This window comes from Hylobates moloch, unplaced genomic scaffold, assembly GCF_009828535.3.
Source record: "Hylobates moloch isolate HMO894 unplaced genomic scaffold, HMol_V3 SCAFFOLD_1, whole genome shotgun sequence".
In the NCBI taxonomy this organism is placed as follows: Eukaryota; Metazoa; Chordata; class Mammalia; order Primates; family Hylobatidae; genus Hylobates; species Hylobates moloch.
Genome location: NW_026652276.1, coordinates 33,929,628 through 33,951,425, shown reverse-complemented (window position 1 = coordinate 33,951,425; position 21,798 = coordinate 33,929,628). Strand labels below are relative to the sequence as shown.

General features: G+C 42.4%; 1 protein-coding gene, 1 non-coding gene and 1 pseudogene across 3 annotated transcripts in view; all 3 read right to left on the bottom strand.

The window, feature by feature from the left end:
• The window catches only part of PLEKHM3 (pleckstrin homology domain containing M3), a 206,703-nt gene extending 192,600 nt beyond the window's left edge, over window positions 1-14,103 (bottom strand). For both annotated transcript variants that reach the window (XM_032754736.2, XM_058439120.1), the window contains exon 1: window positions 13,956-14,103. The gene's annotated coding sequence lies outside the window, so the exon portion shown is untranslated. The remainder of the gene's footprint in view (window positions 1-13,955) is intronic.
• Window positions 7,924-8,027, bottom strand: LOC116809849 (U6 spliceosomal RNA). The gene has a single exon (XR_004370024.1). It is a non-coding gene; the product is annotated as a U6 spliceosomal RNA (small nuclear RNA).
• Window positions 14,104-19,901: 5,798 nt separating the features above from the next.
• LOC116812152 (large ribosomal subunit protein uL6-like) lies at window positions 19,902-20,539 on the bottom strand (annotated as a pseudogene).
• Between the last annotated feature and the right edge of the window lie 1,259 nt (window positions 20,540-21,798).

Sequence of the window (21,798 nt, the reverse complement as noted above, 5' to 3'; positions counted from 1 at the left end):
ATGGAATAAAAAAAATTTTTAAGTGCTTTGATAAACTTTTTTTTTTTTTTTTTTGAGACAGAGCTTCACTCTTGTTGCCCAGGCTAGAGTGCAATGGTGTGATCTCAGCTCACTGCAACCTCTGCCTCCTAGGTTCAAGTGATTCTCCTGCTCAGCCTCCCAAGTAACTGGGATTACAGGTGCCCGCCACCATGCTTGGCTAATTTTTTGTATTTTTAGTAGAGATAGGGTTTCATCATATTGGCCAGGCTGGTCTCGAACTCTGATAAACTTCTTTTTTTTTTTTTGAGATGGAGTCTCATTCTGTCGCCTAGGCTGGAGTCCAGTGGCACGATCTCGGCTCACTGCAAACTCTGCCTCCCGGGTTCACGCCATTGTCCTGCCTCAGCCTCCAGAGTAGCTGGGACTACAGGCGCCCACCACCATGCCCGGCTAATTTTTTTGTATTTTTTTAGTAGAGACGGGGTTTCACCATGTTAGCCAGGATGGTCTCGATCTCCTGACCTCATGATCCGCCTGCCTGATAAACTTCTTAATAAATACTTGTAGTAATCTCAAAAAAGAGAGGTGAGTAAAGTAATGGGACTATTTTAAAGATGATGAAAGAGAACCCAAGATGATTCATTTATTGTCAATTGTAGTTCCCAAAGAAAAGAAAACGAAATTCCTCAAATCCTTGTCTAATTACTGAGTCCTTTGGGCCACCCAAGTTCAATTACCTTTTAAATCACCTTAAATTACACAGGGGCCCTGATCTTAGTAGAAGGACCATAAACAAGGAGTGAGTAGGCTGAATCCAACCCCTGAGCCACTCAGACTAAGTATTGAGTTTGTTCACTGTGAGAGAAGTGTGGCAATGGGAAGAACATAAATTTATGACATCAGGAAAGGGTCAAGTCCCCACACTGCCTTCTGAGCTAACTGACATCCAGCAAGTCAGGCTGACTCAGGGCCTCTGTGCCCTTCTTATCTGCAAATGGAAGTCCTGCCAATACCTGCTCCCATCTACCTGAGAAAGCAGAGAAGCACAAATGTGGACGAAGTATGTGAAAGTTCTTTACAAACTCTAAAACAATTACTATTTCTATTAGAAGTTAGCTGATTTCTAATCACATAACCATTTATCCTCAACAATCATTTATAGAGGACGGACCAAGTTCCCAAACACTATGTGAGATATTAGACACAAAACACAGCTCCTGCTCTTGAAGAGCTAAATAGCTAGTGGAAAGTGAGACACAAAACCAAGTATAAAAAGCACTTCAACAGAAGTATACAAAGGTGTTATACAAGCATAAATAAGGAATCATTACTAATTAAGGGACAATAAAGAATTTTAAGTAACAGAACACAATTAAATGACAATGATAGGTATACAGAGATTACTTCAGTCGAAAGAAATCAAAAACAAAGGAAACAAAAACATACAACAAAACCAATCATTCCTGCTCCAGCAATCATGCTGTGGGCCAGGCATGGTGGCTCATGCCTATAATCCCAGCACTTTGGGAGGTCGAGGCAGGCGGATCATGAGGTCAGGAGTTCGAGATCAGCCTAGCCAATATAGCAAAACCCCATCTCTACTAAAAATATAAAAATTAGCCAGGCATGGTGGCACGCGCCTGTAGTCCCAGTTACTGAAGAGGCTGAGGCAAGAGAATTGCTTGAACCCAGGAGGCAGGGGTTGTGGCAAGCCGAGATCATGCCACTGCACTCCAGCCTGGGCAACAGAGCAAGACTCCATCTTAAAAAGAAAAAAAAAAAAAAGAAATCATGCTGCTTCTTGAATGAAGCTGTCAGCCTACAATAACAGCCTCAAAGGTTCCACCAGAGAGTGAGCACTATGTGAACTAACAACTACACACAGAAGGCAAGAATGCAAAGGTCTTCTTCACAAGCTGTTCAAGTCTTTCTGACCCACAGACACATTCCTGTCCAACAGAAGGCCTTTGCTGGGTGGTGAGGATGTCATGGGAAATTAATAATTCCCTCACTTCCTGTTGACTTTAACTCTTTTGGTCATTGCAACTCACCAGCAGAAGGGAGAATACTTACAACTTTAACCTTCAAAACAACAACCGGCTTATGGCTTAGCACATACTCACAAACCAGTTTCTATGGGCATTCAGAGTAAATGTATGAGAGAAGTAATTAGTTGATTTATTTTCTGTCTCTGCTGAACTTGAACCTGCTAAAAAGTGAGCCTAGGTCTTTGTTAACTGGCATCCCAGGAGTATGAGACCAGTGATAAGATCTAAGCGAAAAGGTGACTAACCTCTTGTTTGAAAGGGCAGACATACTCAGCGGTGATGGGCTGCATCAATGACCTCTCCTTCCCTTTTGGACTTAATCTGTGACAACAATCTTGGCTACCAATCAGCCTCTTAACCAATTTAGTCAGGAAACAAGCAAGGCTGGCAAAGGCAGACAAAACACTGTCTTTGACCCTCAAAGATAAGCACAAGATAAGGCAAAATAACAGAATGAGTCTTTGTCATTTAACTATGCACAAATTGAAGGGCAGAAAAATCTCTGCCCATTACACAGGACAGAAGAAAAGCTTATAAGGTATGAAGGATAAGAATAGTAGGAACTGGCCAGATGCAGTGGCTCACGCCTGTAATCCCAGTACTTTGGAGGACAAGGCGGGCAGATCACCTGAGGTCAGGAGTTCGAGACCAGCCTGGTCAATATGGTGAAACCCCATCTCCACTAAAAATACAAAAATTAGCTGGCTGTGGTGGCAGGCGCCTGTAATCCTAGCTACTCGGGAGGCTGAGGCAGGAGAATCACTTGAACTTGGGAGGCGGAGGTTGCAGTGGCTAAGATTGCGCCACTGCACTCTGGCCTGGGCCACAGAGTGAGACTTTATCTCAAAAAACAAAAAAGAGTAGTAAGAACTATGGTTTCATCCCCCTAATCTGGGTTTACATTAAAACAGTTTCTGAATTTCTTTTATTATGGACTATTACCATTAGCATGGCATAGATTTTTATCAAACAATGCCTGAACATTCTGGAGTTGAATTCTGGAGCTCTGATTGATCCATACTTCTTGGATTGTTTTGCTCTGACATTAGGATGATAGGCATATGATAGCTGGGACTCAAATAGTTGAATCAGGCACTGCTATGGCTATGCTAAACTCTTTAAACATGTCCTGCAGAGGACTCCTTCAATGTGGATGGACACATTTTAAAGGTAGAATGATGTATTTGATAAAAATGTTTAAAAAGAAAATATAGTTCTTATAAGTCCTAATCTAAGACCAAGATTAAAAAGTTATAGCTAATATTTATTGCATACTTACTAAAGTACTTACTACTTAAACGTATGTTAAGCCCTTTACTGCATTATGTTGTTAAATCCTCACAACCACCCTATTAGAGAGCTGCTATTATTACTACTTTACAGACAAGGAAACCGAGATTTAAAAAGATGAAGTTACTTATCTAGGGAAATACGGTCAGTGAGTAGAAACAAGACTCTAAGATACACACACAGCCCCATAAGACAATTCAAAGCAAATTAATTACCCTGGGATAATATGGCTAAAATTTTAGTACATGAACATGGTGCTTCAAATTTTAGTGTCAAACACCAGCAACTTTATTATTTATTTCAAAATCTGTTTGTTAATCCCATGACCCAGAGAGTTAATTGCTAAATATCATATTTATTCCCAGGGAAGTAGTTTATAGTTAATTTACAAAAAAAAAAAAGAAAATCACCTCTATAATACTTCTGTGTTATTACTATAAGTTCTCTAAGGGAATGGTAGAAGACAGGTTCCTGAACAAACACAGTAAAAAGTTGTTCTCTAACTAAATAGCTAACCTCAATTGTCTTAGTGACCTTGGACACATTACTTGGAATGTTTGCAAGGGTATAATAACTGTGACTTCATTTAGGCGAAACAAGTGCTTCTGCAAATGTTTACATAGTCCTAATTGCCCAAACCTTTTACTAGTGTTTCCCTGCGACATCATTTTTCATTTAGCCAATAAATAGAAACACTTGTAAAAATGTTTGCTTAAAACAACCTGCAAACAAATGTTTCTGTCAAAAGAATTAAAAGAAGTATTTCAAATTAGATGTTACGATCGATAATTCAAACATATTTTGATGATTAAGGCATATTGAAATAAATCGCTGGCCGGGCATGGTGGCTCATGCCTGTAATCCCAGCACTTTGGGAGGCCGAGGCAGGTGGATCACCTGAGGTCAGGAGTTCGAGACCAGCCTGGCCAAAATGGAGAAACCCTGTCTCTACTAAAAATACAAAAATTAGCTGGCTGTGGTGGCGGGTGCCTGTAATCCCAGCTACGCGGGAGGCTGAGGCAGGAGAATCTCTTGAAACCAGGAGGCAGAGGTTGCAGTGAGCCGAGATCGCACCATTGTACTCCAGCCTGGGCGACAGGGAGAGACTCCAACTCAAATAAATAAATAAATAAATAAATAAATAAATAAATAAATAAATAAAATAAACTGCCTCCTTCTAAAACTAACTTGACTTTTGTTGGGGGGACGGGCAAATATCAATGTATGTGGGGTTCAAACAAAATAACAAAATTGAGCCACAACCTTCAGTCTTGTTTCTATAATCTACTAAAAGATGATACGCTGGCTGGGTGTGGTGGTTCACACCTATAATCCCAGCACTTTGTGGGGAGGCGGCGGTGGGTGGATCTCCTGAGCTCAGGAGTTCGAGATCAGCCTGGGGAACAGGGTGAAACCCTGTCTCTACCCAGAATACAAAAAACTAGCCAGGCATGGTGGCACATGGCTGTGGTCCCAGCTACTCAGGAGGCTGAGGTGGGAGAACTGCTGGAGCCTTGGGAGGCAGAGATTGCAGTGAGCCGAGATCGAGCCAATGTACTCCAACCTGGGTGACAGAGTGAGACTCTGTCTCAAAAAAAAAAAAAAAAAAAAAAAAAATACACACACACACACATACACACACACACACACACACACACACACACACACACACCCTGGTTTCATATTACCATACTACCATGAAAATACAGAGACCATAGCTATAGCTAACCTTTCAGCATGAGGCAACCACTTTTGAACCACAGTATTTGGAATTAGCCAATCTGGGTCTCAACTTTCTATGTATCATTATGAGAAGTGTGATTCTGGACAAGCAACTTTAATCTGAATTTCAGTTACTCCGTATCCGTGGGGGACTGGTTCCAGGATCCCCTCAGATACTAAAATCCACAGATGCTCAAGTCCTTCATATAAAATTATGTAATATTTGCATATAACCTACGCACACCCTCCCGTAAGTCATCTCTAGGTTACTTACAATATCTATTACAGTGCCTACACATCCTCTCATTTGGTGGAGTCAGTGTAGTATTCAGCATTTAGCAAACTCAAGTTTTGCCTTTTGGAAATTTGTGGAATTGTTTTTTCCTAATATTTTTGAACCATGGTTGGTTGAATCTGCTGATGTGGATCCCACAGATGCAGAGGGCCAACTGTAATTCGTCTGTGATGTAGGGAAAATAAGGATACCTGTCTCACCTTTTTTGGAGTGCAAATCAAGTAACATAATGTAGTGTGTTATGAACTCCAAAGCAGTGTACAGGATGCCCATTGGTGTCTGATACCAACGAAAAGGTCACCACATTCTCTTTGATCTCCATGATAAACCAACGAACTGGTGGAGGGAGTGGCGACAGAGTTTAGAAAGCTTTGAAATAAGGTTTTAATCTACTCAAGGTTCCTCCAGCATTTTCAAGGCAGTAGGAGTTGCTGTGCATCAGCTTTTCTGGTGGTCTTGGAAAGGAGGGATTCAGTGGCACAAGTGTTGCATAAAAATTCAAAAGGAATATCTCTTCTCAAAAAAGTAAAAAATGAATAAAACCCATCTTTGCCACCCAAGTTCCCCCACAGCTAGGATACTTTCCCCTTCCTCTCTTTTTTCTTGTAAGTTTCTTGAAGAAACTTGTTCTTTATACTTTCTGACTCCATTTCTCATTGCCCATTCATTCTCCCCTCAAGAAGCAGTCTGATTCTGCCCCAGCTGAAACTTCACAGGAAAAGGTCACCAGTGATTTTTTTTTTTGCTAAACCCTAAAGACTTTTCACTCAGCATCTGACCTAACCACACAGCAGTATTTGACCTACTGAACACCCACTCCTTGCACTGCTCTCATGAATTCACGGATGCTCTCTCCTGGTATTTCTCCTTCAACTCTGGAGGCTCCTCCCACTATCCTCTATGGGTTCCCCTTCCTATGCCCATATCGTAAATGTGGGTATTCCTGTTTTGCCCATAACCCTCTTATCTAGTTTCTCTTCTGCCCTCCCCAAGTGATCTTCTCCATCCTGTGGCTTCAGCTGCAATCCACGTGGCAGACAAGAAACATATTACTCTCCGGCTGGGCGCAGTGGTTCATGCCTGTAATCCCAGCACTTTGGGAGGCCAAGGCGGGCGGATCACGAGGTCAAGAGATCGAGACGATCCTGGCCAACATGGTGAAACCCCATCTCTACTAAAAATACAAAAATTAGCTGGGGGTGGTGGCACGTGCCTGTAGTCCCAGCTACTCGAGAGGCTGAGGCAGGAGAATTGCTTGAACCTGGGAGGCGGAAGTTGCAGTGAGCCAAGATCACGCCACTGAACTCGGACCTGGCGACACAGCAAGACTCTGTCTCAAAAAAAAAAAGAAAGAAAAAGAAAAAGAAAAAAGAAACATATTACTCTCAAGCTCTAGATCTGCACATGCGACAAAGAACTCATCTTACCTCAAACCTGCCCCTCCTCCCAACATTCACCATAAAGGACATATCCTCTGTCCCCCAAAAATAAACATCATTCTTGATCCTTCTGGCTCCCTCACCTGCAATCACTCCAAATTAGCAAGTCATATGAATTCTCATCTACAGCATCGGCCACATCTATCCATTTCTCTGTCTCCACTGCCTTCATGCAATCACCACCATCCAATCTTCTTCCCTTCAGTCTCACTCTCCTCTAATCCATTCACCACACTGCAACCAAATGTTCCTTCCAAAATTAAAACCTATTGCCATTTGGATAAACTACACACATCTTAACATTACCTGAAAGAGTTTGTGGCCACTTACCTTCTTGGCCTTATCTCTTTAATCTCTCTCTCTACCCCTACCCTCACCCCATACCCACTCCCACCTCAACCCCACTCTACATATAAAGAATTTATAGAGGCCAGGAGCAGTAGCTGATGCCTGTAATCCCAGCACTTTGAGCTGTGATTGTGCCACTGCATCTAAAAAAAAAAAAAAAAAAAAAGGATTTATAGAAACTGGGACCAGGTGTGGTGGCTCACACCTATAATCCCAGCACTTTGGGAGGCCAAGATGGGAGGACTGCTGGAGGCTAGGGGTTCAAGACCATCCTGAGCAACACAGTGAGACCCCCATCTCTACAAAAAAATTTTTAAAGTTAACCAGGCATGGGGGCGTGAACCTATAGTCCCAGCTATGCAGTAGGCTGAGGTAGGAAGATCGCTTGGGCTCAGGAGTTTGAGGCTGCAGTGAGCTATGATCATGCCACTGCACTCCAGCCTGGGCAACAGAACAAGACCCTGTCTGAAAACAAAACCAAACCTGGAATTTTCCACTTGCTTTCTCACCTATCCTGTTTCCTCTGCCTGGAACACTGTTTTCCACCACCACCACCCTCATCTTCTTTATCAACACTGTCCCCTCCTTTCCTCCCACCCCCACACACAACCTGGCTAAGTCTAATTCAGCTGTCCAGTCCTTGACGAGGAATCCCATCTCTCCTGACCTCCAGGTCCATTCTGAATGGCCTCTTATACGCTCCCATAGCACCCAGATTTCCCCCATTATTATGCATCTCAAGCTATTTTTTTTACTTTATAATTTTTTACCATTTGTATAACCATACACACCTTAACATTATCTGAAAGAGCTCTTCACAAATTTGCATGTCATCCCTGCACAGAAGCCACGCTAATCTCTGTGTTGTTCCAGTTTTAATGTATGTGCTGCCAAAGTGAGCACGCAAGTTATTTTCAAATGGCCGGTTTACCGTCTGTCTCCTTCACTAGACGGTAAGCTTCATGAAGGCATGGACTGTGCCTGTCTTGTTCATTCCTAGCTCCAAGTACTGTGCCATGGCACAAAACAAGTGCTCAATCCTTACTTGCTGAATTAACAAATTAATGAATCACTGAACGTGGAAGAGAAGTTGTTCTGGAAAAGTTACAGTACGGGTAAAAGTGGATCAAGAACATGTAGGAGGAGATCATTCAGCTAATTTCCTGGAGCAAAAAATCTGCTAGTTATATTTCTGATGTTTCTAATCTGCAACACGTGTTTTTTGTTCTGTGACTGAAAAATCAACATTTATATAATCATACCTACAGAACACAAGGTGAAGTGGATATTTAACAATTTCCCAGTTACATAAGTATTCACAGGTAAACTGGATAATGCCAGACAGAAGAGCTTTAGTTTGTACTGAATTATAAACTGGTTACACTAGTCAGGAGAACTGGATAAATAAATCTCTACCGTGGTCATAAATGTGGCATATAATTGGGGGATTCTATTTGAACCACATAACTCAAATTAACAATTAAATGCGTGTACGAAAAACAAACAAAATGTTAATGAAAACAGCATGCCTGACATCTTAATGCAATTGCCTCCACATTTTGACTTTGGTTTTTGCTCATAACTCATACTGTTATCAAGATTAATTACTTATGGAACAAATAAAACTTTTACCTTGTCAGCACGAAGGCAAATTATGCATGTTTTTCAATGTCTGGTATGATCCACAGTAGCCAATGAAACAGAGCAAACATAACGCACGGAATTTATTGCTGGTGGTCATTTTTATCACACTCTCACTCAGCACTGAGTTCTCTGAATTAATTGGCTTCCATCAGAAACTCCAAGCTAGGATGTAGTTCAGTTCCTTATGAACCAAATGCCAAATGTACTCTAAAAGGAGAACGCAAGAAGAAAAAAACAACTCCTTGCTAGATATCCCTCCAGACTTTTTATTTTAAGGGGTTAACATTTGCTGAAGCAAATCAGCCTTTGGCCAGCAACCAATGGGGTCACAGACACTCTGTACTTTTCTAGGGGTGTTGGAGGACAGGGTGAGGTGAAATAGGATAGGGTGACAATGGGAAAATAAAAGTAACAGCAGCAGTAGCCTGGTGCTGCTGGAAACTGTCTAGAGATAAAGAATCCTAAAAAAACTGCCCAATCTAACCTTCTCCAAGTTCCCATTAAAGTCAGATCTTTTGAAACTAGTAATTAAATTAGTACCTGTCTATCTGCCTACTTTTTAAATATGTAAATGAATGACTTCAAGTCTTAAGCAAAGGCTATATACAAGATTAAACTGTAATAGAGTATGTCAAGTATCTCATAAATATTCAGTAAATATTAGCCTTGGATGTTTTTTAATGAAGATGTTATTGGGCTAGGACCAGCTTGGTTTTGCTAATCAGGCACCATTTTTTTCTGTAAATGGTTACATATTCTTCACAGTTGTTTTCCACTAGTATAATTAACCTGGGTCCATAGCCCAAAACCTAAATCTGTCAATCTATGAGAAAACAAATACTTTTAATGAACATTCAGCCATGTGCCTCCTTTTTCTATTACTTCTATATGACATTCAGCGATCCTTCTACCATGAAGCTTTCACTTATTACCCTACTGAGAAATGTTTCCAACTTTATTTTCAATCTTTTCAATAATAATTTGTTTTCTATATCTTGTTTTCTTTAAAAAATCACTTTCTGCCACATACTTAAGTTATTTGTGGATTTTATTATCTCCAGTATTTGACTGTACAATGTTTTATAGTCATTGTATTCCCCACAATGTAGAGACTTAACAGCTTTTAAAATAATGTTTATTGACTTTTGTGATTATAAATAAGTACATGTTCATTGCTTGTCATTTTGAAAATACGGAAGAGAATAAAAGGCAAAATAAACAATGCCTATTCACCCTCCACTAGAAAAAAGCACTGCCCCACTGTGGCCCTTTCAGCCCTTACGTAGATTTTGCTTTTTTAAACATAGTTCAGAGCTTACTATAGATACACATTTTTCCCCACCTAGCAATCATTGGTAACACCTTTCCACACTGTTAAACTTCTGCATTAAAAAATCCTTTTTAGTGTCTATATAACACTGTATCTATTGACGACACCATAATTTGTTTCCCTGTTTTGGGGCATTTAGGTTATTACACATTTTTTTCCAAATAAAGTTATATTGAGCATCTTTGAACATTAACTTTTTTTTTTTTTTTTTTTGAGACGGAGTCTCGCTCTGTCGCCCAGGCTAGAGTGCAGTGGCGCAATCTCGGCTCACTGCAAGCTCTGCCTCCCGGGTTCACGCCATTCTCCTGCCTCAGCGTCTCCGAGTAGCTGGGACTACAGGCGCCCACCACCACGCCCGGCTAATTTTTTGTATTTTTAGTAGAGACCGGGTTTCACCGTGGTCTTGATCTCCTGACCTCGTGATCTGCCCGCCTCGGCCTCCCAAAGTGCTGGGATTACAGGCGTGAGCCACCGCGCCTGGCCATGAACATTAACTTTTAAAATATTTCTGATAAATTCCTTTGGATGGACCCTAGAAGTGGAATTAACTGGGTTAAAAGGTAGGAGCATCATTGAGGCTTTTCATACATTCACCAATGAGCTGTTTGGAAAGGTTACAGCAAGTGTGCATTCCTCCTAGCATTTCCAAGTGTCTGCTGTGCTGCACACTAACTGGTGAGGAGGATTTCTGAAAATTTATGTTAATTTGAGATTTGGAAAAAAATGATACTTTGCTATTGTTTCAATTTTTCTTTCCGTATTAGTTTTCTATGGCTGCATAACAAGTTTCTACAAACTTAAGTAGCTTAAAACAACACCTATTTATTTTCTCACAGTTCTGAAGGTGAGAAGCCTGGATGGGCTTGGCTGGGTTTTCTGCTCAGGGTCTCTCACACAAGGCTGAAACCAAGGTGGTGGCCAGGCTGGGCTCTTATCTATTAATAGAAACTCAGGTAAAGAATCCAGTTATAAGCTTATTGGGATTGTTGACAGAATCTAGTTCCTTGTGGCTTATGTCAGAGGTCCCCATTTCTTTCTATGCTGCTTGTTAGGTGGGGCCACCCTCAGCAACTCTAGGCCTCCAGCACTCCTCAAGGCTGCCCAAATTCCTTCTCAACAGTTCCCCTTCACCTTCGAAGCCGCAACACAGCATGTTGAGTCTTTCCCCCGCTTTAAGTCTCTCCAATTTCCCAGACAGAGAAAGCTCCCAACTTTTATGGGCTCCTGTGATTAGATTAGACCCACCCAGAAAATCTCACCATTTTAAATTCAACTGTGCCACATAACATAATCGAGAAAGTGGTATCTTGTTATATGCACAGGTTTCACAGGTTACAGACAGCAATTTTAGTAGAGAGGCATTTTTAGAATTCTGCCTGTCACAGAGTCTTAGGTGTTGTTTCTTATCATTTGTTTGTGTTCTTTATAATTAAATCTCAATTACACAAATCTACTAAAAAAATGAATCTTACTGATGACTGCCAGAAGCTGCATTTCCATAATGGCAAAGGCAACTAACTATGAATGGGGCTGCAGCATGCTAATAAAATTTTGAAAACATAACTTTGCTAACACTGGTATTTAAAAGTTTTAAATTGTGGTAAAATACATATAATATGAAATTTACCATATTAACCTTTTTTTTTTTTTAAGACATGGTCTTGCTCTGTTGCCCAGGCTGGTGTGCAGTGGCGGAATCATACCTTACTTAACCTCCAACTGTTGGGTTCAAGCAATGCCCCTGCCTCAGCCTCCCAAAGCACTGGAATTACAGGCCTGAGCCATCATATCCAGCCCCATCTTAACTATTTTTAAGTGTACAGTTCAGTATTGTTAAGTACATTCACATTGTTGTGCAGCCAATCTCCAGAACTCTTTTCATTTTGCAAAACTGAAACTCTATACCCATTAAACCAGGGGTCCCCAGCCCCCATGTCTGCAGACTAGTACGGGTCCATGGCCTGTTAGGAACTGGGCCACACAACAGTGAGCGATGGACCAGCCATGCATTACTGTTTGAGCTCTGCCTCCTGTCAGATCGGCAGCAGCATTAGATTCTCATAGGAGCACAAATCTTATTGTGAACTGTACATGCGAGGGATCTAGGCTGCAAGCCCCTTATGAGAATCTAACTAATGCCGTTTCATCCCGTAACTATCACTCCCCTACTCCCCGACCCCACACCACCCGCTCTGTGGAAAAATGGTCTTCCAGTCCCTGGTGCCAAAAGGCACCAGGGGACCGCAGCATTAAACAACAAATCCCCATTGCCTCCCTCCCTCCAGGCCCTGGTAATCACCATTCCACTTTCAACACTGGCATATTTTTATTTTATATATTTATTAACAAACATGTATATAACAATTACTATATGCCAGGTACTGTTCTAAGCCTTGAGCTCAGGAGTTCGAGACCAGCCTGGGCAACATGGCGAAACCCTGTCTCTACCAAATGTACAAAAATTAGCCAGGTGTGGTGGCCTGTGCCTATGGTTCCAGCCACATGGGAGGCTGAGGTGGGAGGATCGCTGGAGTCCAGGAAGTTGAGACTGCAGCGAGCCATGATCACGCCACTGTACTCCAGCCTGAGTGACAGAGTAAGACCCTGTCTCAAAATAAAATAAAATAAAATAAAATAAAATAAAATAACAATAATAAAAACCCTAACGAGGTCAATACTGTTATTATTCCCATTCTACAGATTAGGAAACAGAAGGGCTAAGTAAACTGTCCAAGATTACACAACTAGGAAGTGACCAAGCAGGAATTCAAACTGAAATAGTCTGGCTTTATAGGTTTTGCTATAAACCATGACATTGTAAAAATATTCATTGTAAAGGAAAACTCATGATGAATTAGTATCATTTCTTCTATGTATATCTATCTATTGTAGGTGCAATTTAACCTAATATCCATCTCCTGTCTAAAAGACTATGTGACCAAGGTTACAAATGTCTATTGACATTTTTAGAGATTAGATATATAGCCCAGCTTTTGTTAAGGCATTTTCTTGAAGTCAGTCAGTCAAAAACTGCCTTGTATTTTAAGTATGCCAATTATAATTTACATGTAGTATTTTATAATAAAATACTTTATAAATACAAATCACAACTCACTACGAGTACTTAAATTAAAATATAGAGAAAAAAATTCAGCTGTTTCTCTCTGGTCCCTTCCAAGGAAGAAAAAAGAAGAGAGAAATAAACTTCTAAATAAGTTTACAACAGCATGGCTCAATCTCAGTTTAACCTGGTAAATTCAAATTTGTCTTGCCTTGCAAGGTATACATCCAGACCAGTCTCAATTTGTCATCCAAATATGTATCTCAGTAGTAATTTATTTTTATTTAAGGGATGGGTGTGAGATTTTCTTATCTTGATTTTTTAGCTTAATAATTCTTTCCTACAAGACCAAACCATGCTTGTCATCAGTCATGTGGTGTCATTTACTATACATTAAAAACGGACAGAGTCGACAGAAAGAACAATCGTTTTCTGGAAGCCCCAGCCTGATGTAGGTTAAAAGCTCTGCTGGGATTTGGTTTTATAATCCCCAGGCAGGGATGGCAGGGGTACTAATAACGCACTCAACAAGATCACCTACTATTTCAACTACTTTTTCCTCCTATTATATACCTGATTCACAAAAATAAGCAGACAATGCATCATGTAATCTCCCCTCACCCATTAGCCATTGCAGTGTGGTACAGTCTCCAGCACGTAATAAAAACCTGAGCATGCAAGAAACAGCAAAATCACTGCTACCCCTGGGAGCTGCTCGGATATTTACAATGCTGTCGTCCCCACCCCATCCCCCAAACTGGCCGGCCAGGCAGCACAGAAGCAGACGGATGCTCACCTGGGCGCCGGCTGCTACTCTCCGTTCACCTGCGGGGCCTGCAGTCCGCTCCTGGCGGGGGCTTGGCTCCCGTAGTCCGCCGCCCGCCTCACGGTGACAGCCCTCCCGGCCGCTGACCATCCCGGACCGGCTCTGTTTACAAGCGGCTTCTCGCGGTCCCACTCTGAAAGGCTTCCGCCGGCGGCCCGGGCAGCCAGAGCCGGACACACAAGGTTCCAGGCCGCGAGGACGCGTCTTTCCTGCCCGAGGGACCCGGCAGCTAGGCCGGGCCTGACCGCACCCGCCAGGCCTCCTTATTTCTTTGCTTTCTTATATACAGTTCCTCTCGTACACATTGTGAAAGCAATGGCGTGTGTCGCGGAGTCTCCTCACTGCTCCACCCAACGCCAAAATGGGCGTTTGCGATTGGAAAATGTCAGTTAGAACATGTCAGAGTCGGTCTGGTTTTTAGCAGCTCCCTTGTCTACGGGAATTAATTACTCAAATAAGTTCTTTCCAAAAGTGAGACTATTCTGGACATTGCTTCTCATTTCCGATTTTGGGGCTGCAGTGAAAGTCCGTTTTCACTGTCCTTTCCTACACAGGTTGAAAAGGGGTGTTTTGAGGTGAGGTCTTCACCCCCACTTGCGGATTCCCAGCAAAATAGAGTGTGCGTGTGTGTGCACGCGGGCAGGACTGCCTGGTAAGACCGCCCACATCCCACCTGCAGTGACTGTGGTCGCTTTGCAGGGATATGCTGGTCTGATTGGACAGATCTTCCTTGCAGTTTCCTGTTTTCCATCATAGCACACTTCTTAGCCATTTTTTCACTTTATTAGTACACATTTATCTGTTTTATTGGTTTTCCCACGCTCACCCATCTCACCTATAAACTCCCTGAGGGCAGGCACTATTTCAGTTTCACTCACCACCATCTAGTAGGCACCTAGCACAGGCCCAATGTATATATATCTGAATAAATGAATGAACAAAGGAATGAAAAAAAAAAGGTCAAAGGGGTCAGAGATGAAACAGAAATCTAAAACTCTGATTCCTCTTCCCACCCTCCAGAAGATTAATAAGCAAATCTTTAACCATTGAGTTAAGAAAAAATTTCCTTTGGTTGATATTCGAAGTTTAAATAAGCTTTCTTTAAACTCTGCAATTCGAAGTACTTTTTTTTCTGTTTTGCTAGAGACAGGATCTCACTCTGTGCCTAGGCCAGAATGCAGTGGCACGATCATAGTTCACTGCGGCCCTGAACTCCTGAGTTCAAGGGATCCTCCCAACTCAGCCTCCTGAGTAGCTAGGACTACAGGCACGCATCACCACAACGTGGCTAACTTCTTTTTTCTTTTCTTCTTCTTTTTTTTTTTTTTTGTAAAGGCAAGGGCTCCCTGTGTTGCCCAGGATGATCCTGAACTCCTGGCCTCAGGCGATCCTCCTTCCTTGCCTTCCAAAGTGCTGGGATTATAGGTGTCAGCCACCTCACCTGGCTATGTACTCAGAGGTACATTTTTTGTTTTGTTTTGTTTTAATTACCAAAAGAGAATACTTGCAGTATTCTCCTTTGCCTCAGGACTTTGTACATGTGATTCCCTCTGATGAGAGTTCTCACTTGTGGCCCATCCTCTTACTTAGCCTGGCTAATTTCTCCTGCTCTTTAAGAATCAGGTAACAGGCACTTGGTCTCTCAAGTCACTTACTTGGCCTTCTTCCAAGTGTTCTTTTCTTCTTTTCCTTCCCTTCATTACTACTCTAAAGCTTTTTAATAAACTTTCACTCTAAAAAAAAAAAAAAAGGCCGGGCACGGTAGCTCGCGCCTGTAATCCCAGCACTTAGGGAGGCCAAGGCGGGTGGATCGCTTTAGGCCAGCGGTTCGAGACCAGACTGACCAACGTGATAAAACCTCATCTCTACTAAAAATACAAAAATTAGCAGAGCATGGTGGTGCACGCCTGTGATCCCAGCACTTTAGGAGGTCGAGGCGGGTGGATTGATTGAGGCCAGCAGTTCGAGACCAGCCTGGGCAACATAGTGAAACCCTGTCTCTACTAAAACGAAAATTAGCCGGGCATGGTGGCACATGACCTGTAATCCCAGCTACTTGGGAGGCTGAGGCACTAGAATCGTTTGGACTCAGGAGGCGCAGGTTGCAGCGAGCTGATATTGAGCCAGTGCACTCCAGCCTGTGCAAAAGAGCGAGACGCTGCCTAAAAAAAAAAAAAAAAAAAAAAAAGCAGCAGGTGACATCACACCTCTTCTGGAAACCTTGCCTGATAGAGAAACCTGCTCCTTTTATGCACTCCTAGGGGATCTCATGTGTTCCTTTATAAATGTACCCATTACATTGTGCTACACAGATCAGTCTTCTGTTGGATTGGTGGTTCTCAAAATTCACATGGAACAGAATCTTCTAGGATGGTGTTTCTCAAACTTTAATGGGTAAGAATTCTGTCAAAATGCAGATTCTGATACAGTAAGTCTGGGATGGGGCCTCTCCAACAGTCATGATCTCCTAGGTGATGCTGCATTTTGAGTGTCAATGTTCTTGAATGCTGTTAAAAATGCAGATTCCTAGGCCGGGCATGGTGGCTCATGCCTGTAATCCCAGCACTTTGGGAGGCTGAGGCGGCCGGATCACCTGAGGTCAGGAGTTCAAGACCAGCCTGGCCAACATGGCGAAATACTGTCTCTATGAAAAATACAAAAAATTACCTAGATGTGGTGGCCGGTGCCTGTAGTCCAAGCTACTCAGGAGGCTGAGGCAGGAGAATTGCTTGACCCAGGAGGCAGAGGTTGCAGTGAGCCGAGATCACACCATTACACTACAGCCTGGATGACAGTGAGACTCCATCTCAAAACAAACAAACAAACAAACAAAAAATGCAGATTCCTGGGTCACACATTCACAGATTTTTATTCTGAAGATCTACCTACATTAGGGTCCTGAATTCCATAATTTCTACAAGGTCCTCAAGTGCTTCCCAAGTAGGTGATCCATGGACCACCCTTTGAGAAAAACTATTTCAGACTAGTCTTAAAGTCTGACGTCAGGAGTCTGTGATTTGTCATTGTTTTTCATTGATTAAGCATGAAGTCTGGGACATAAAATGCATTTAAAAAACTGCTTTTGGCCTGGCGCAGTGGCTCACGCCTGAAATTCCAGCACTTTGGGAGGCCGAGGCAGGCAGATCACTTGAAGACAGGAGTTCGAGACCAGCCTGGCCAACATGACAAAACTCTGTCTCTACTAAAAAATACAAAAATTAGCTGGGTGTCATGGCACATACCTGTAATTGCAGCTACTTGGAGGCTGAGGCAGAGAATCACTTGAACCTGGGAGGCAGAGGCTGCAGCGAGCTGAGATCATGCCACTGCACTCCAGCCTGGGAGATAGAGCAAGACTCCACCTCAAAAAAACAACAACAACAACAACAACAAAAAAACTGTGTTTGCAGAATGACTGATTTTATTCACACTCACTAATACAGATCCTCAGCACCAGAATTAAGGGGATGATCCCAGAAAAAGGCTGAAAGATGCTGAAAGATTTAGGGCTGAGAATAATCTCAGGTAGGCAGCCACTGGCTCACGGGCCTCTGATGTCAGCTAGGAACTCTATGTGTCAGCTAGGCCTCTGTATGTCAGCTAGGAACATTTTGCCTCTCTAAATGTAAAATATTTAAGTTCATATCTCCATTCAGAAGGTTGTCTGCTAAAAGCAGCTCCACTATCTTCTTTTGTCTTTTTTTTTTTTTTTTTTTTGAGACGGAGTCTGGCTCTGTTGCCCAGGCTGGAGTACAGTGGCGCAATCTCAGCTCACTGCAACCTCCGCCTCCTGGGTTCAAGCGATTCTCCTGCCTCAGCCTCCTGAGTAGCTGGGACTACAAGCATGTGCCGCCACACCCAGCTAATTTTTGTATTTTTAGTAGAGACGGGGTTTCAGTACGTTGGCCAGGAAGGTCTCCATCTCTTGACCTTGTGATCTACCCACCTTGGTCTCCCAAAGTGCTGGGATTACAGGTGTGAGCCACTGCACCTGGCCTTCCTTTGTCTTTTAATAGACTATTTTTTAGAGCAATTTTGGGTTCACAGGAAAATTGAGCAGAATGTACAGGCTTCCCATGTATCCCCTGCTCCTCAAACCCACAACCTCTCCCACTATCAATCCTGTACCACAGTGGTACACTTATTACAATCAATGAAGCTGCACTGACAGACACATCATTACCACCCATGTAATGTAAAGTTCATAGTTTACATTAGGGCAACCATTTTTTTGACTTCTTTATACCCTAACATTCAGGAAGGCCTCTCTTTCAATAATCAAAATGATTTTTAACACAGAATGGAGCCTCATGCTGTAGCTCAGTAATTAAGGTTTGCTGGGGGCAGTGGCTCACACCTGTAATCCCAACACTTTGGGAGACCAAGGCAGGAGGATCACTTGAGTCCAGGAATTAGAGACCAGCCTGAGCAACATAGGGAGACTCCATTTCTACAAAAAATAACAAATTAAAAAATTAGCCAGGTGTGGTGGCACAAGATTCTAGCTACTCAGGAGGCTGATGCAGGAGGATCACTTGAGCCCAGGAGTTGGACACTGCAGTGAGCTGTGATCATACCACTGCACTCCAGCCTGAGCAACAGACTGAGATCTTGTCACACAAACGAACAAAAAAACCCAAAACTAGAATGAAACAAAACCTAGAAGATGATCTAGTCCAATTGTTAATCCCCAGCCGCTTTCTTACTCCAGCCTGAGCGACAGAGTCAGATCTTGTCTTAAAAAACAGAAACAGAAAAAAACACCCAAAATTAGAATGAAATGAAACCTAGAAGATTATCTAGTCCAATTGTTAATCCACAGCCACTTTCTTACTCCAATACTTTTTATTTGTTTGTTTTTTTAGACGGAGTCTAGCCCTGTTGCCCAGGCTAGAGTGCATTCAGTGGCGTGATCTCAGCTCACTGCAACCTCTGCCTCCTGGGTTCAAGCTATTCTTCTGCTTCAGCCTCCTGAGTAGCTGGGATTACAGGCGCCTGCCACCATGCCCAACTAATTTTTTGTATTTTTAGTGGAGACAGGGTTTCACCGTGTTGGCCAGGCTGGTCTCGAACTTCTGACCTTGTGATCTGCAGCCCCCCCGCCGCTTCCCAAAGTGCTGGGATTACAAGCGTGAGCCACCACACCCAGCCTCCAATACTTTTAACGGCCTCCTGTTGCCAGAAGGAGTTCAGACTTCATGGCTTGACCTTGAGGCTCTCTACATTATTGGCTCCCTCCTACGTGTGGGGACATCTCTGTTTTTCTGCACTCAGCATTCCTACTTCCTTTGGGAACTTCCCCTACCTATAAGACACAGGGTAAGTATGTGATCAATGCTAGGCCAGTTCTACTATTCACAGTACCCTAGTCTCTTGGCTACAGCGGTTGAGCCAGGGTGGGCATGTGACCCAGCCAATCAGAGTCCTTCCCTGGAATTTTTATCTCTGAAGCTGTGGAAGGAGCCTTGCCTATTGGGATACAGGACTGGAAGGATGTAAATTGGAGGCCCCTGATGGCCATCTTTCCCACCATGTGAGAATGCCTGTCTGCAGAACAAGGGAAGGAGGGTGACAGGAGAGAGGAGAGTAACACCAAGAGAGGGATGAAGATTTTGTGTGAGGGGAGTGGGAAGGTGTGGTGAGAGAGTAAGAGCTAATAACCTTGCTTGAGTCCCAGGATCTCCTCAGGCTTGGAGCTAACCTCACCTCCTAGACCCTATAGTTCTATTATCAATTAAGCCCATGTTATCTCAAGGGAGTTGAGTTGAGTTTGTGTTGGTTTCTGACATTTACAACTGAAAGTGTCTTGACTGACACTTCACCTTTCCAGACTTATCTCCCACATACCCCTTTCTTCCCATTTTATAGTTCAGACACCTATTTTTTCCCCAAATCAAAGGTCTTTTATTGCATCATTTAAATATCACAAATAGGTCTTAGGAGTCTTCCAGCATCTTGTTTCTGTAGCTGGACAACTCTTAGATCTTCAGCCTGCTGAATTGTTCCTTTTTCAGAGACATAGGTACCATCCAAAATTTTTCTGATATCCTTGTTTTTAACTGTTGTGGCTTGCTGAATCGAAGCAGCTGAATTTGAAACAAGCTGAATGTCGTTTTCTTCAAGGATTAATTCATCTTTCTGGGCTTGAGATACCAAACAAGCAACACCTGACCTCCTCCAAACCCTGGGGATGTATTTTTCACCGAGGAAATTTCAGATTTCAATAAGAGACCCATTCTCCTGGATAACAACATTGATGGGGAAGTGAGCAGACACAGACCTCATCTTGTAACGGAAGCCCAGTGTAACATCCTTGATCATGTTCTCTGTGTGACTATAAATAGTCTGAACGGTAGCCAGTTCCTTTCTGTTACCTCAACTATTTGTCAACCCGGAGCCTCTTTCTTCCTAAGAAGGCTGAATTCTACATTGATGTGACTGAAGTCCCTCCACAGGCCTCCTCTGGGGCCCTTCACAATAACTGTGCATCCCTTCAGAGTGATGTCGACATTTTCTGGAATGTCAACAGTCTGGTTGCTGAGAATGGTCTTCATTCTTGCAGTAGATGTGGCAACAACAACAAAAAAGCCTTTTTTTTTTTTTTTAACCCACTCCTGGAAACTCTTCTTTTCCAACTTTAGGTTCCCTGTTTTTAATTAATTAATTGATTTTTTTCCCAGCTTTATTGAGGTTAATTGACAAATACAAAATTTCCGCCATCGTATCCCCTTCAGCATCCCTGGCAGGGCAGGCACCCTATCTTGTTCATCTTTGCATTTTCCTTCACAAGTATTATGGTACTTAGTAAATGATCTCAAAAAATGTTAAACGTCATATGAGGAAGTGCCATTACTATATACTTTCATTAGATATTTTCCTTTTAGCCTTCATTTACTAAAGTAATGCTCAAGCCAGGATTCAAAAAAATCTATGCTGTCTTCCAAGAAATAAAACAAAAATCTCATCAAAAAGTGTTTTAAACTTAATCAGAACATTTTTAGTGCTATTTATAGCTTAAAATTTGCAAGCCAAGTATACCTCACCCATCTCCCAAAATAAGCCCAAGTAAAACTGATTAGGATATTTATTAAGACCAACATAGTGTAATTACTGTTGTTTGTCTCTTTAGGTAAATTAAAAGCATAGGAGATGTCAAATATTGAAGTCACAAATAGAGTTATTCCTTGAAAGTATAAATGAACCTGCTGTTCAGCTGGAAGGCACCCACAAGGACATACCTGCTGTTAAAATATTGAAACAGTTCCATATGGGTTGGTAACTAGCTTCAATCTCTAAGCACTCTAAGTATCTTAAGGTCTCTTTATAAGGAATCTCCCATATCCTAAGATCCAGCACACAAAAGATTAATATCTGACCCTATTTTGCTGAAATGGTGGGTATCTCTAGGACCCTGCTCTTATATTAGGGCCAGGATTCTTTTTTTTGGGTGGGGGGAGATGGAGTCTCACTCTGTTGCCCAGGCTGGATGCAGTGGCGCAATCTCGGCTCACTGCAACCTCCGCCTCCTGGGTTCAATTGATTCTCCCGCCTCAGCCTCCCAAGTAGCTGGGATTAAAGGTGCATACCACCACACCCGGCTCATTTTTGTATTTTTAGTAGAGAATGGGGTTTCACTGTGTTGGCCAGGCTGGTCTTGAACTCCTGACCTCAGGGGATCCATGATTAGTTGATGGCCAGGCCATATATGTCTTTAACTCTTTTGACTATCACTTCTACAAATAAGTTAACAGAAAAAAAGCGAAAAGCCATTAGCAAAGCTAACTATTCAATGATTTTCCACCCCACCACCAAC